Here is a 13,560-nt window from a genome sequence, read left to right on the forward strand (position 1 = left end):
CTGAACTTGTCAGTCACGTGACCCATTTGACCTTCGGATCCAATTCTGGTAGTCAATTCTGGCGCTTTTGTTACCATAGCGAAATATGTAACGCCGTGTTCACAGTTTACTGACGACGAAGGTCCTGCTTAATCTGGCAAATAGCGTTCGAGAACTGCGGCCAAGCCCCGCTGATCTTGAACGTGATTGGTCGGTGGGCGTAAAGAATCTCCGTCGTCAGGGAGACTGCGAACACGGGGTAAACCAAGGAGTAAACAATCTGTGCGTGGAATGGGGAGTGGTGAATGTGGAACGGCGATGATAGGTGCTGATGTCGTCGATTTTTATTTATACTGTTATCCTTATTATACATTCTGATCATTTTTTATGTTCAGGAGTTTTCTCTGTTGATTTAACATCAAAAACGGTGTGTTTAACTGTTATTGCCAAGTGCCATATTGATATTGAAATTGGGGTACAATTCAACATTCTGATTCACTGGTTTTCTATGGCCTGTTGTGTATCATATTATTGGTAATGTGAATATAGGTACTCCAAACGGCAAACACTGCTATTTTCTGGTATATATTAATGTTTGACCTGATTTTATATTATTGGTAATGTGAATATAGGTACTCCAAACACTGCTATTTTCGGGTATATATTAATGTTTGACCTGATTTTACTTCACTTCACCTTATATTTTTTGCAGGAACAGTTATCACAGCATTATTGTGCAAAAATAAGGGTGGTGTATCACAGCATATCACAGCACTCTGCCAGCCGCTTTTGGCTTCCATAGAGACATCAACAAGCCTATACCTCCAACACTACCGGAGGTTGACGCTAGCTCACGCGGAATGCGCTGGCAGCGGCTGGCAGCGCGCCCATGAAACACAGCCAGGGGTTTCTTCTGTAAAGTCATTGTTGTCTAGGTACATGGGCCTTTACCAATTGTTAACAGCTATAAAAATTGGAATTAAAAATGTTCAGGTATTATGAGCATCAGCTAAACAGGGAAGAGGATTCGGCTTCAGCCCATCTTGCAACGCCTCAATGAAATTTAACGAGAAACTTAAATTGAGGGAGCAGCTACTCAACTGTGGTAAAGCCCATAAATCCTTGTGGATTTACCTACATACCTGAGGTAAATCCACAAGGCACCTTGAGTTCAAAATATGAAGTGACAACAAGCGAAATATAGCAGAAATTGGGACTTAAAGGAGCTTAGAAATAATCTGCTTAGTTCATTTGAAATGTATTGTTACCCACTTTCTAACCATGCATATTTTTGTGTCTTGTGAGGTCTCATATAGCAATAAAAATAGAAAAGTTATACAAGAGCAGTGACATGCATAGTTTGCTTGTGTTGTCACAACTTTGTACAATATTTCCAGCTTTATAATATGCAGTTATCAGTCACATTGGGCATCACACATGTATTTTTTTTTCTGCAGGAGGGAAGACACAGGAGGGAACTAGTGACTCATGTTTTTGCTTCTATCGCTTCACCCCTGGGGAATCAGTTCCTGCACCCCTTGAATATAATGGTCACCAAGGGGTGCTGTCCTGACACGTTCACTTTCTGTTGAGAAGGTTAGAACAAACACCATGTGTGTCATTTAGTTGCATATATAATACTTCAATGTTAAGTCTGCATGAAGTCTGAAGTCTAGCCACTCTTAATCCTAGGTTGTCGTGACGTTAATCTAGCCTGGGTGGATATTTTGCTGTGCTAAAAGCACGGACTCCGCTACGCCCCAGTACGGCGGCTGGGGCGCCTCCCCTGGAGGAAAACGGCGCCGGGGAGGGGGACGGACACTGTTACACTTGCGGTTTTTTGTGTGGGGTAGCGTATACTCTTCTTACAAGTATTTACTATGGACAATGCTTGCGGGTGACCTCCACTGCACGTGACACGTGTAAAACGGAGAGGTGTCACTTTGTTACGGAGCGAGCGAAGCGAGCGAAGTCTTTCCTTAGATTAACGGAAATTTCTGAGTATGAGCGGAAATGTATTGTTACCCACTTTCTAACCATGCATATTTTTGTGTCTTGTGAGGTCTCATATAGCAATAAAAATAGAAAAGTTATACAAGAGCAGTGACATGCATAGTTTGCTTGTGTTGTCACAACTTTGTACAATATTTCCAGCTTTATAATATGCAGTTATCAGTCACATTGGGCATCACACATGTATTTTTTTTTCTGCAGGAGGGAAGACACAGGAGGGAACTAGTGACTCATGTTTTTGCTTCTATCGCTTCACCCCTGGGGAATCAGTTCCTGCACCCCTTGAATATAATGGTCACCAAGGGGTGCTGTCCTGACACGTTCACTTTCTGTTGAGAAGGTTAGAACAAACACCATGTGTGTCATTTAGTTGCATATATAATACTTCAATGTTAAGTCTGCATGAAGTCTGAAGTCTAGCCACTCTTAATCCTAGGTTGTCGTGACGTTAATCTAGCCTGGGTGGATATTTTGCTGTGCTAAAAGCACGGACTCCGCTACGCCCCAGTACGGCGGCTGGGGCGCCTCCCCTGGAGGAAAACGGCGCCGGGGAGGGGGACGGACACTGTTACACTTGCGGTTTTTTGTGTGGGGTAGCGTATACTCTTCTTACAAGTATTTACTATGGACAATGCTTGCGGGTGACCTCCACTGCACGTGACACGTGTAAAACGGAGAGGTGTCACTTTTGTTACGGAGCGAGCGAAGCGAGCGAAGTCTTTCCTTAGATTAACGGAAATTTCTGAGTATGAGCGGCCGGCCGGCCGGCCGGCCGGCCGTGCGGACGCTTTTGCGAGGCTTATAGGCGGCGTGATGCCCCAAAACGGATATTGCGGCGCCGTCGATTGACGCACGAGGGTGAAATTTTCACGACTCGTGGGTCATGTAATTCAACAGGTCGTATTAGCTTTTGGGCACGATTCGGCCGGGGGTGCGCCCGTGGCGCGTGCTCATGTGCGCCATAGGGTTAACATTAAAAACGGCAAAAACAGGCTATTGCTCCAGATGGTCCGACCACTACAACCCCATATGATGCACTCTTGGCTGCATCCCCACCCCACCCTTTCCCCTTACAGTATGAAGTATGAAAAACAGTGATTTTTTACTGGAGCTGCAAAGTGTGCCTTTGAACCACCTTATGATTTACTAGTATCTAATGTATTTGTCCATCAGGATCAGTTATCTAATGGCAGTAGACTGTTGTCTTCACATACTTCATATCTATTTTGGCTACTGCATTGTGTTCTGTAAAAAAAAAATATGGAAAACGTTTTGGATGTAGTTTTTAGTAGAATGCTTCTTTACAGATCCCGAAAGAAGATAACTGCTTGTTTTCTTCACCGCCACCAGTCTACCTGCTCTCTGCACACTCGGCAGAGCGCGGCAGGGCACCCCACGGAGCTGCACTAGTCACATCCGGGCCCCACGCCGGTCGACGGCCGATGCGATGGAGGCACTACTCCGAGGCACTACTGGGAGGCCTGCGGCGCGGACGACGGATGCGGCAGTTGGTCAAGACACGGCAGCCTACTCGAGGTGCTTCTCGCCTGGAGGACGCAGGCGAATCGCGTTATCCTAGCTGTGCCTCGTCATGGTGCGATGAGCCTTAATAGACTAATGCATATTCTTCCTTTGGTTGTAATTCATTTGCTGCTGCCCGCTGGGCTAAGGAGTAACTCTGTGCGCCTACTTTGTGCAGACGCTCGTCCAGTGCCGCCCTTCGTTTGCCGCACATATCTTTATTTATTCTTTGTTACAATTCCGTCTTTGGTCATTTTTTTTTTACCATGGGGGCACTTGAAAGTTTTGTTTTTAAATCTGTGGACATTGAACCTGGAATCGGTTTTTTGTCGGATTTCGGTTTTGTTTTTGCACTGTGGAAATATCTCGTTCAATATTTTTTTAAGATAGGGCGTGTTAAAACTTTTAGTCTCATTACTCCTCTGTGCATTCTAAAGTACTATAATGTGCATCTCAAGTGTTTGGTGCTGTACTGTTATTATTTATGGTTAATCCAGTGCTGATTTATGGTTAATCCAGTTTTTATTCGATTGAATCGTTGTGTGTAATGTGCATGACATCCGCGTACCGCCTGTAGCAGTGTTATATATTTTCATTTATGCTGGAAAATAATAACTTTCTTGTTCATTGGCTTTATTCGATGACAGAGACGTGCCAGATGACTGGGGCTGCGACTTGACTTGGTAGTTGTTAACGGTGCAAACTTCAACCATCAAGCATGATGTGGAAACGTCACATTCCGTTATCAAATCTTCGTACCGTAAATACTGAATAAGATCAATACTAGGCTGGAGCTTGCTAGAAAAACCGTGCACTGACAACGGCGAGTGGTGGACCTGAGTAGCGGCCGGGAGGCAGGGAAGTCAGCCAATTGTCAGATGTCTATTTCTTCACACATCTTTATTCTTTACTTTACACCGTCATAGACGTAATGCAATTATCGGAGCATGAAGTGGTGTATTGCCCTTATTACACCCTTCCAGTAAGTATCCAATGCCCATCCATCCACTTTCCGCAGGTGCAGGAGCAAGGGAGAGCGAAATAATTTTTATCGTCACTCACCTCACGCCCAACTGCTAGGCGAAAAGCCAGTACTCGCAATGTTTCAATCTTATTTAAGAAAAAAAGCAAATGTATCGGCTATAAATGCGTCGTGTTCCCTGCGGTAATACTATTAGTTTAACCGCAGGTTGTTTGAAAAGACAAACACTATTCGTTAGAATTGTGTTTTTCTATTGAAAAACAACCGGAGCGGTCCTTCTCCGGGCTATGTTTTGCAAGTCTGGCAGCGAATTGGGGCAACTTGATTCCAGCCTATAACCGCAGGTTGTTTGAAAAGACAAACACTATTCGTTAGAATTGTGTTTTTCTATTGAAAAACAACCGGAGCGGTCCTTCTCCGGGCTATGTTTGCAAAGTTGGCCTGAGATTGGGGCAACTTGGTCGCAGCCTAGAGTTTTGCGTTTAGGATCGTAAAAATTTCAGGGTATAGACTTTTGCAGGTGATCTACCTGATGGTACCGGTCGCTACTCGCAACAAAAATCATTGCGCGTGCCACGTGCAATTGCATTTTCCCCATGTTAAGTCAACGGGGTTTTGGACACTTTTTGCGCGATCGCCAATGGCGGGAAAACGAGCCAAGAAGGAGGTGGTTTTCTTCCCAGCATTTTATGGCAAACACGTTCTGGTACACGCCAGTGTGCGCCGTATACCCGTCAGAATTCGTTAACTTGAGTTGCACGAGTTTGAAGTCGAACTTTTTTCGCTCCCCATGTTAAGTCAATGGGCGTTTTTGCAGAGGCATTTTCATTCGCTCATTGTACAAAATTATATGATACGATTTTGTTTAAACTTTCAGGACTTGTTGAGAAAAGACCATAGAATATGTTGTTATGCTTCGTTAAGCTGTCAGAATTCGTTTGCTCTTTTGAAGCTCGTTTAAAAATGAAAAATTTTAACATGGAAAGTCAATGGGAGCGTCTTTGCTGCTTAATAACTTTTTACGTTTAAGATATGTTTAAGTCAAAAGTTGATATTTTATACAACTTTTGATGCTCTTTCCAATGATATATACAACGTTATTGCACGTGCTGCCGTTTTTGAGAAATTTCGTAAAAAAGCACGACATTACCGAGATTTGAGCTCAGACCTATATCGTTACGGTGCCGCCAGGCGGACACGAGGACAGGTGGCGCCGCCGCCGCCAGCATAGCGGCGGGAATGTGAACTAACCTGTTTACCATCTATGGTATGGGGGACCATCGGGGGACCGGCCGCCGTCGGCACCATTTCGGGCTTAGTTTTGACTTTGCATCGCAATAAAAGGCTTATTTACAATTGAAAATGGACTAGCGAGAGTCGTTTTGGAATCAGAATTTGATGCTCTACAAAACTAGGCTATTTTCATTGTGATGGCATCACAGACTACACCGCTAACCCCAATAAAGCAGATTTATGTCGCGTCATCGATGATTACATGTAATGTTTCTTTGGTATATATGTTTGTAGTCGGGTCTTTCAGCTGCCTCCCTCTCCTCCCTCGCCGCGCCGGCGGGTCGGCCATCCGCGGCTTGCCGCCCGCCGGCTGCTGGCCGGTCAGCTGGCCGGTCAGGTGCAGTGCGGGATGCCTACTTGCGGGGGGCCGTCGTGGCGGCGGCCCGGGTGGACTGGGCGAGCAGTGAGTTGGGGAGCGCTGCGCTGTCTGGTGCTCTAGTTTGTATTGCGCTCGCATGATACGGCTTGAGCCAATACAGAGTGAACTGATTGAGCTGAGCAAGTCTTTATATACATTGAAGAGTAAAGCACTTTTTACTGCATCTACGGTGAGATGCTAGAGAAAATTTATGGCCTACCTAATGGTACCCATTACTTAACAATTAAGTGAATCATTTCGTCGCTAAACTCTCGTAAATTCGTATGTCCGCCTCACTATGGAGTTTGGACCGTAACGTATGGCCTTTGCTCAGACAGTATACGAACAGGTGACGGGGATACCTCCCATAGAAGGATGCGACACGATTTTACTGCTAAATAGCGGCCGGCCGCCGTGGGGAGTCTGGGGACGTTTTTGTACGACTTATATCTCGGAAAGCACTGGGCTGATACACTTACGGTTTTTTGTGTGGGGTAGCTTTTTCCCTTCTTTCATATAGTGTGCTACTCTCGATGCATATGGGTGACCCCTAACGCACGTTCCACGTGCAAAGCCAAGAGGTGCCTGTTTTGTAATAAGCGCAATAGCTCGGTAATTACTGGGCCGATTGCGCTAAAACTTGGCATGGAGGTAGACACTTTCCAGGCGATGCATTTCCATGTGTCACGGTTGGGGTGCCGCTGCACGTGCGCACGGGCAGGGTGACGATTCCAGATCTCGAGAACGGCTGGGCCGATTGTGATCAAAGTTGGCACACCGTTAGGGCTCGGCGAGTAGGGTGCCGTGCACAAGTCAGATGGGACCCAGTTTGCACGTGCGCACGTGCAGGCTGACGCTTCCATATCTCAAGAACGGCTGGACCGACTGTGCTCAAATTTGGCATACCACTAGAGACTGGTTAGTAGGGTGCCGTGCACAAGTCAGTAAGTATGTATTTTCATGTGCCGCGGTTGGGGTGCAGCTGCACGTGCGCACCTGTAGGGGTCGCTTCCAGATCTTGGAAACGGCTGGGCCGATTCAGATTAAATTTGGTACATCGCTAGAAACCGGCGAATAGAGTGCCGTGCACAAGTCAATTGGGGCCCAGGCTGCACGTGCGCACGTGCAGGGTGTCGCTTCCAGATCTCGAAAACGGCCGGGTCGATTGCACTCAAATTTGGCACACCGCTATAGACCGGCGAATAGGGTGCCGTGCACGTCAGTCCGTAGCACACCGACTCCGGTCTGCACGTGCAAGGCTCATCCTCTCGTTTGGCGGCGGGCGTTTTTGCTGCGTTTACAAAGGTGCTTGCTCAAACAACCTGCGGTCCCGCGATGCGGAGCCCAGCATCGCAGATGCTGGTCTAACCGCAGGTTGTTTGAAAAGACAAACACTATTCGTTAGAATTGTGTTTTTCTAGGGCTATGTTTTGCAAGTCTGGCAGCGAATTGGGGCAACTTGATTCCAGCCTATAACCGCAGGTTGTTTGAAAAGACAAACACTATTCGTTAGAATTGTGTTTTTCTATTGAAAAACAACCGGAGCGGTCCTTCTCCGGGCTATGTTTTGCATGTCTGGCCGCGAATTGGGGCAACTTGGGTCAGGCCTAAACTTGTGGCTCGATTTTCTTAAAAATTTCAGTGTATGGGCTCCCGCAGGCGATCTACCTGTTGGCACCGGTCGCTACTCGCTTAAAACCTCGTGGCACGTGGCACGTGCGATTCCATTTTCCCCATGTTAAGTCAACGGGGTTTTGGACACTTTTTGCGCGATCGGGAATAGCGGAAAAACGAGCCAAGGAAGAGGTGGTTTTCTTCCCAGCATTTTATGGCAAACACGTTTGGGTACACGCTGGTGTGCGCCGTATACCCCTCAGAACTTCGTAACGTGTCTTTGCACGAGGTCAAAGTTGAATTTTTTTCGCTCCCCATGTTAAGTCAATGGGCGTTTTTGCAGAGACTTTTTCATTCGCTCATTGTACAAAATTATATGATACGATTTTGTTTAAACTTTCAGGACTTGTTGAGAAAAGACCATAGAACATGGTGTTATGCTTCGTTAAGCTGTCAGAATTCGTTTGCTCTTTTGAAGCTCGTTTAAAAATGAAAAATTTTAACTTTGAAAGTCAATGGGAGCGTCTTTGATGCTTAATAACTTTTTACGTTTAAGATATGTTTAAGTCAAAAGTTGATATTTTATACAACTTTTGATGCTCTTTCCAATGATATATAGAACGTTATTGCACGTTGTTCCGTTTTCCTGGTGTTGTCCATCTGAACTTGTCAGTCACGTGACCCATTTGACCTTCGGATCCAATTCTGGTAGTCAATTCTGGCGCTTTTGTTACCATAGCGAAATATGTAACGCCGTGTTCACAGTTTACTGACGACGAAGGTCCTGCTTAATCTGGCAAATAGCGTTCGAGAACTGCGGCCAAGCCCCGCTGATCTTGAACGTGATTGGTCGGTGGGCGTAAAGAATCTCCGTCGTCAGGGAGACTGCGAACACGGGGTAAACCAAGGAGTAAACAATCTGTGCGTGGAATGGGGAGTGGTGAATGTGGAACGGCGATGATAGGTGCTGATGTCGTCGATTTTTATTTATACTGTTATCCTTATTATACATTCTGATCATTTTTTATGTTCAGGAGTTTTCTCTGTTGATTTAACATCAAAAACGGTGTGTTTAACTGTTATTGCCAAGTGCCATATTGATATTGAAATTGGGGTACAATTCAACATTCTGATTCACTGGTTTTCTATGGCCTGTTGTGTATCATATTATTGGTAATGTGAATATAGGTACTCCAAACGGCAAACACTGCTATTTTCTGGTATATATTAATGTTTGACCTGATTTTATATTATTGGTAATGTGAATATAGGTACTCCAAACACTGCTATTTTCGGGTATATATTAATGTTTGACCTGATTTTACTTCACTTCACCTTATATTTTTTGCAGGAACAGTTATCACAGCATTATTGTGCAAAAATAAGGGTGGTGTATCACAGCATATCACAGCACTCTGCCAGCCGCTTTTGGCTTCCATAGAGACATCAACAAGCCTATACCTCCAACACTACCGGAGGTTGACGCTAGCTCACGCGGAATGCGCTGGCAGCGGCTGGCAGCGCGCCCATGAAACACAGCCAGGGGTTTCTTCTGTAAAGTCATTGTTGTCTAGGTACATGGGCCTTTACCAATTGTTAACAGCTATAAAAATTGGAATTAAAAATGTTCAGGTATTATGAGCATCAGCTAAACAGGGAAGAGGATTCGGCTTCAGCCCATCTTGCAACGCCTCAATGAAATTTAACGAGAAACTTAAATTGAGGGAGCAGCTACTCAACTGTGGTAAAGCCCATAAATCCTTGTGGATTTACCTACATACCTGAGGTAAATCCACAAGGCACCTTGAGTTCAAAATATGAAGTGACAACAAGCGAAATATAGCAGAAATTGGGACTTAAAGGAGCTTAGAAATAATCTGCTTAGTTCATTTGAAATGTATTGTTACCCACTTTCTAACCATGCATATTTTTGTGTCTTGTGAGGTCTCATATAGCAATAAAAATAGAAAAGTTATACAAGAGCAGTGACATGCATAGTTTGCTTGTGTTGTCACAACTTTGTACAATATTTCCAGCTTTATAATATGCAGTTATCAGTCACATTGGGCATCACACATGTATTTTTTTTTCTGCAGGAGGGAAGACACAGGAGGGAACTAGTGACTCATGTTTTTGCTTCTATCGCTTCACCCCTGGGGAATCAGTTCCTGCACCCCTTGAATATAATGGTCACCAAGGGGTGCTGTCCTGACACGTTCACTTTCTGTTGAGAAGGTTAGAACAAACACCATGTGTGTCATTTAGTTGCATATATAATACTTCAATGTTAAGTCTGCATGAAGTCTGAAGTCTAGCCACTCTTAATCCTAGGTTGTCGTGACGTTAATCTAGCCTGGGTGGATATTTTGCTGTGCTAAAAGCACGGACTCCGCTACGCCCCAGTACGGCGGCTGGGGCGCCTCCCCTGGAGGAAAACGGCGCCGGGGAGGGGGACGGACACTGTTACACTTGCGGTTTTTTGTGTGGGGTAGCGTATACTCTTCTTACAAGTATTTACTATGGACAATGCTTGCGGGTGACCTCCACTGCACGTGACACGTGTAAAACGGAGAGGTGTCACTTTTGTTACGGAGCGAGCGAAGCGAGCGAAGTCTTTCCTTAGATTAACGGAAATTTCTGAGTATGAGCGGAAATGTATTGTTACCCACTTTCTAACCATGCATATTTTTGTGTCTTGTGAGGTCTCATATAGCAATAAAAATAGAAAAGTTATACAAGAGCAGTGACATGCATAGTTTGCTTGTGTTGTCACAACTTTGTACAATATTTCCAGCTTTATAATATGCAGTTATCAGTCACATTGGGCATCACACATGTATTTTTTTTTCTGCAGGAGGGAAGACACAGGAGGGAACTAGTGACTCATGTTTTTGCTTCTATCGCTTCACCCCTGGGGAATCAGTTCCTGCACCCCTTGAATATAATGGTCACCAAGGGGTGCTGTCCTGACACGTTCACTTTCTGTTGAGAAGGTTAGAACAAACACCATGTGTGTCATTTAGTTGCATATATAATACTTCAATGTTAAGTCTGCATGAAGTCTGAAGTCTAGCCACTCTTAATCCTAGGTTGTCGTGACGTTAATCTAGCCTGGGTGGATATTTTGCTGTGCTAAAAGCACGGACTCCGCTACGCCCCAGTACGGCGGCTGGGGCGCCTCCCCTGGAGGAAAACGGCGCCGGGGAGGGGGACGGACACTGTTACACTTGCGGTTTTTTGTGTGGGGTAGCGTATACTCTTCTTACAAGTATTTACTATGGACAATGCTTGCGGGTGACCTCCACTGCACGTGACACGTGTAAAACGGAGAGGTGTCACTTTTGTTACGGAGCGAGCGAAGCGAGCGAAGTCTTTCCTTAGATTAACGGAAATTTCTGAGTATGAGCGGCCGGCCGGCCGGCCGGCCGGCCGTGCGGACGCTTTTGCGAGGCTTATAGGCGGCGTGATGCCCCAAAACGGATATTGCGGCGCCGTCGATTGACGCACGAGGGTGAAATTTTCACGACTCGTGGGTCATGTAATTCAACAGGTCGTATTAGCTTTTGGGCACGATTCGGCCGGGGGTGCGCCCGTGGCGCGTGCTCATGTGCGCCATAGGGTTAACATTAAAAACGGCAAAAACAGGCTATTGCTCCAGATGGTCCGACCACTACAACCCCATATGATGCACTCTTGGCTGCATCCCCACCCCACCCTTTCCCCTTACAGTATGAAGTATGAAAAACAGTGATTTTTTACTGGAGCTGCAAAGTGTGCCTTTGAACCACCTTATGATTTACTAGTATCTAATGTATTTGTCCATCAGGATCAGTTATCTAATGGCAGTAGACTGTTGTCTTCACATACTTCATATCTATTTTGGCTACTGCATTGTGTTCTGTAAAAAAAAAATATGGAAAACGTTTTGGATGTAGTTTTTAGTAGAATGCTTCTTTACAGATCCCGAAAGAAGATAACTGCTTGTTTTCTTCACCGCCACCAGTCTACCTGCTCTCTGCACACTCGGCAGAGCGCGGCAGGGCACCCCACGGAGCTGCACTAGTCACATCCGGGCCCCACGCCGGTCGACGGCCGATGCGATGGAGGCACTACTCCGAGGCACTACTGGGAGGCCTGCGGCGCGGACGACGGATGCGGCAGTTGGTCAAGACACGGCAGCCTACTCGAGGTGCTTCTCGCCTGGAGGACGCAGGCGAATCGCGTTATCCTAGCTGTGCCTCGTCATGGTGCGATGAGCCTTAATAGACTAATGCATATTCTTCCTTTGGTTGTAATTCATTTGCTGCTGCCCGCTGGGCTAAGGAGTAACTCTGTGCGCCTACTTTGTGCAGACGCTCGTCCAGTGCCGCCCTTCGTTTGCCGCACATATCTTTATTTATTCTTTGTTACAATTCCGTCTTTGGTCATTTTTTTTTTACCATGGGGGCACTTGAAAGTTTTGTTTTTAAATCTGTGGACATTGAACCTGGAATCGGTTTTTTGTCGGATTTCGGTTTTGTTTTTGCACTGTGGAAATATCTCGTTCAATATTTTTTTAAGATAGGGCGTGTTAAAACTTTTAGTCTCATTACTCCTCTGTGCATTCTAAAGTACTATAATGTGCATCTCAAGTGTTTGGTGCTGTACTGTTATTATTTATGGTTAATCCAGTGCTGATTTATGGTTAATCCAGTTTTTATTCGATTGAATCGTTGTGTGTAATGTGCATGACATCCGCGTACCGCCTGTAGCAGTGTTATATATTTTCATTTATGCTGGAAAATAATAACTTTCTTGTTCATTGGCTTTATTCGATGACAGAGACGTGCCAGATGACTGGGGCTGCGACTTGACTTGGTAGTTGTTAACGGTGCAAACTTCAACCATCAAGCATGATGTGGAAACGTCACATTCCGTTATCAAATCTTCGTACCGTAAATACTGAATAAGATCAATACTAGGCTGGAGCTTGCTAGAAAAACCGTGCACTGACAACGGCGAGTGGTGGACCTGAGTAGCGGCCGGGAGGCAGGGAAGTCAGCCAATTGTCAGATGTCTATTTCTTCACACATCTTTATTCTTTACTTTACACCGTCATAGACGTAATGCAATTATCGGAGCATGAAGTGGTGTATTGCCCTTATTACACCCTTCCAGTAAGTATCCAATGCCCATCCATCCACTTTCCGCAGGTGCAGGAGCAAGGGAGAGCGAAATAATTTTTATCGTCACTCACCTCACGCCCAACTGCTAGGCGAAAAGCCAGTACTCGCAATGTTTCAATCTTATTTAAGAAAAAAAGCAAATGTATCGGCTATAAATGCGTCGTGTTCCCTGCGGTAATAACCGCAGGTTGTTTGAAAAGACAAACACTATTCGTTAGAATTGTGTTTTTCTATTGAAAAACAACCGGAGCGGTCCTTCTCCGGGCTATGTTTTGCATGTCTGGCCGCGAATTGGGGCAACTTGGGTCAGGCCTAAACTTGTGGCTCGATTTTCTTAAAAATTTCAGTGTAACCGCAGGTTGTTTGAAAAGACAAACACTATTCGTTAGAATTGTGTTTTTCTATTGAAAAACAACCGGAGCGGTCCTTCTCCGGGCTATGTTTTGCATGTCTGGCCGCGAATTGGGGCAACTTGGGTCAGGCCTAAACTTGTGGCTCGATTTTCTTAAAAATTTCAGTGTATGGGCTCCCGCAGGCGATCTACCTGTTGGCACCGGTCGCTACTCGCTTAAAACCTCGTGGCACGTGGCACGTGCGATTCCATTTTCCCCATGTTAAGTCAACGGGGTTTTGGA

At 45.5% G+C, this 13,560-nt stretch overlaps 2 long non-coding RNA genes across 2 annotated transcripts; both read left to right on the plus strand.

Moving 5' to 3' along the window:
- The first annotated feature begins 252 nt into the window (after positions 1–252).
- Positions 253–4,140, plus strand: LOC122390450. The gene is made up of 2 exons (XR_006258152.1): positions 253–304; positions 3,300–4,140. It is a non-coding gene; the product is annotated as an uncharacterized LOC122390450 (long non-coding RNA).
- Positions 4,141–8,672: 4,532 nt separating this feature from the next.
- LOC122390446 lies at positions 8,673–12,561 on the plus strand. Its single transcript, XR_006258148.1, has 2 exons — positions 8,673–8,724; positions 11,721–12,561. It is a non-coding gene; the product is annotated as an uncharacterized LOC122390446 (long non-coding RNA).
- Positions 12,562–13,560: the final 999 nt, after the last annotated feature.

This window comes from Amphibalanus amphitrite, unplaced genomic scaffold, assembly GCF_019059575.1.
Source record: "Amphibalanus amphitrite isolate SeventyFive unplaced genomic scaffold, NRLGWU_Aamphi_draft 000396F_arrow, whole genome shotgun sequence".
Taxonomy (NCBI): Eukaryota; Metazoa; Arthropoda; class Thecostraca; order Balanomorpha; family Balanidae; genus Amphibalanus; species Amphibalanus amphitrite.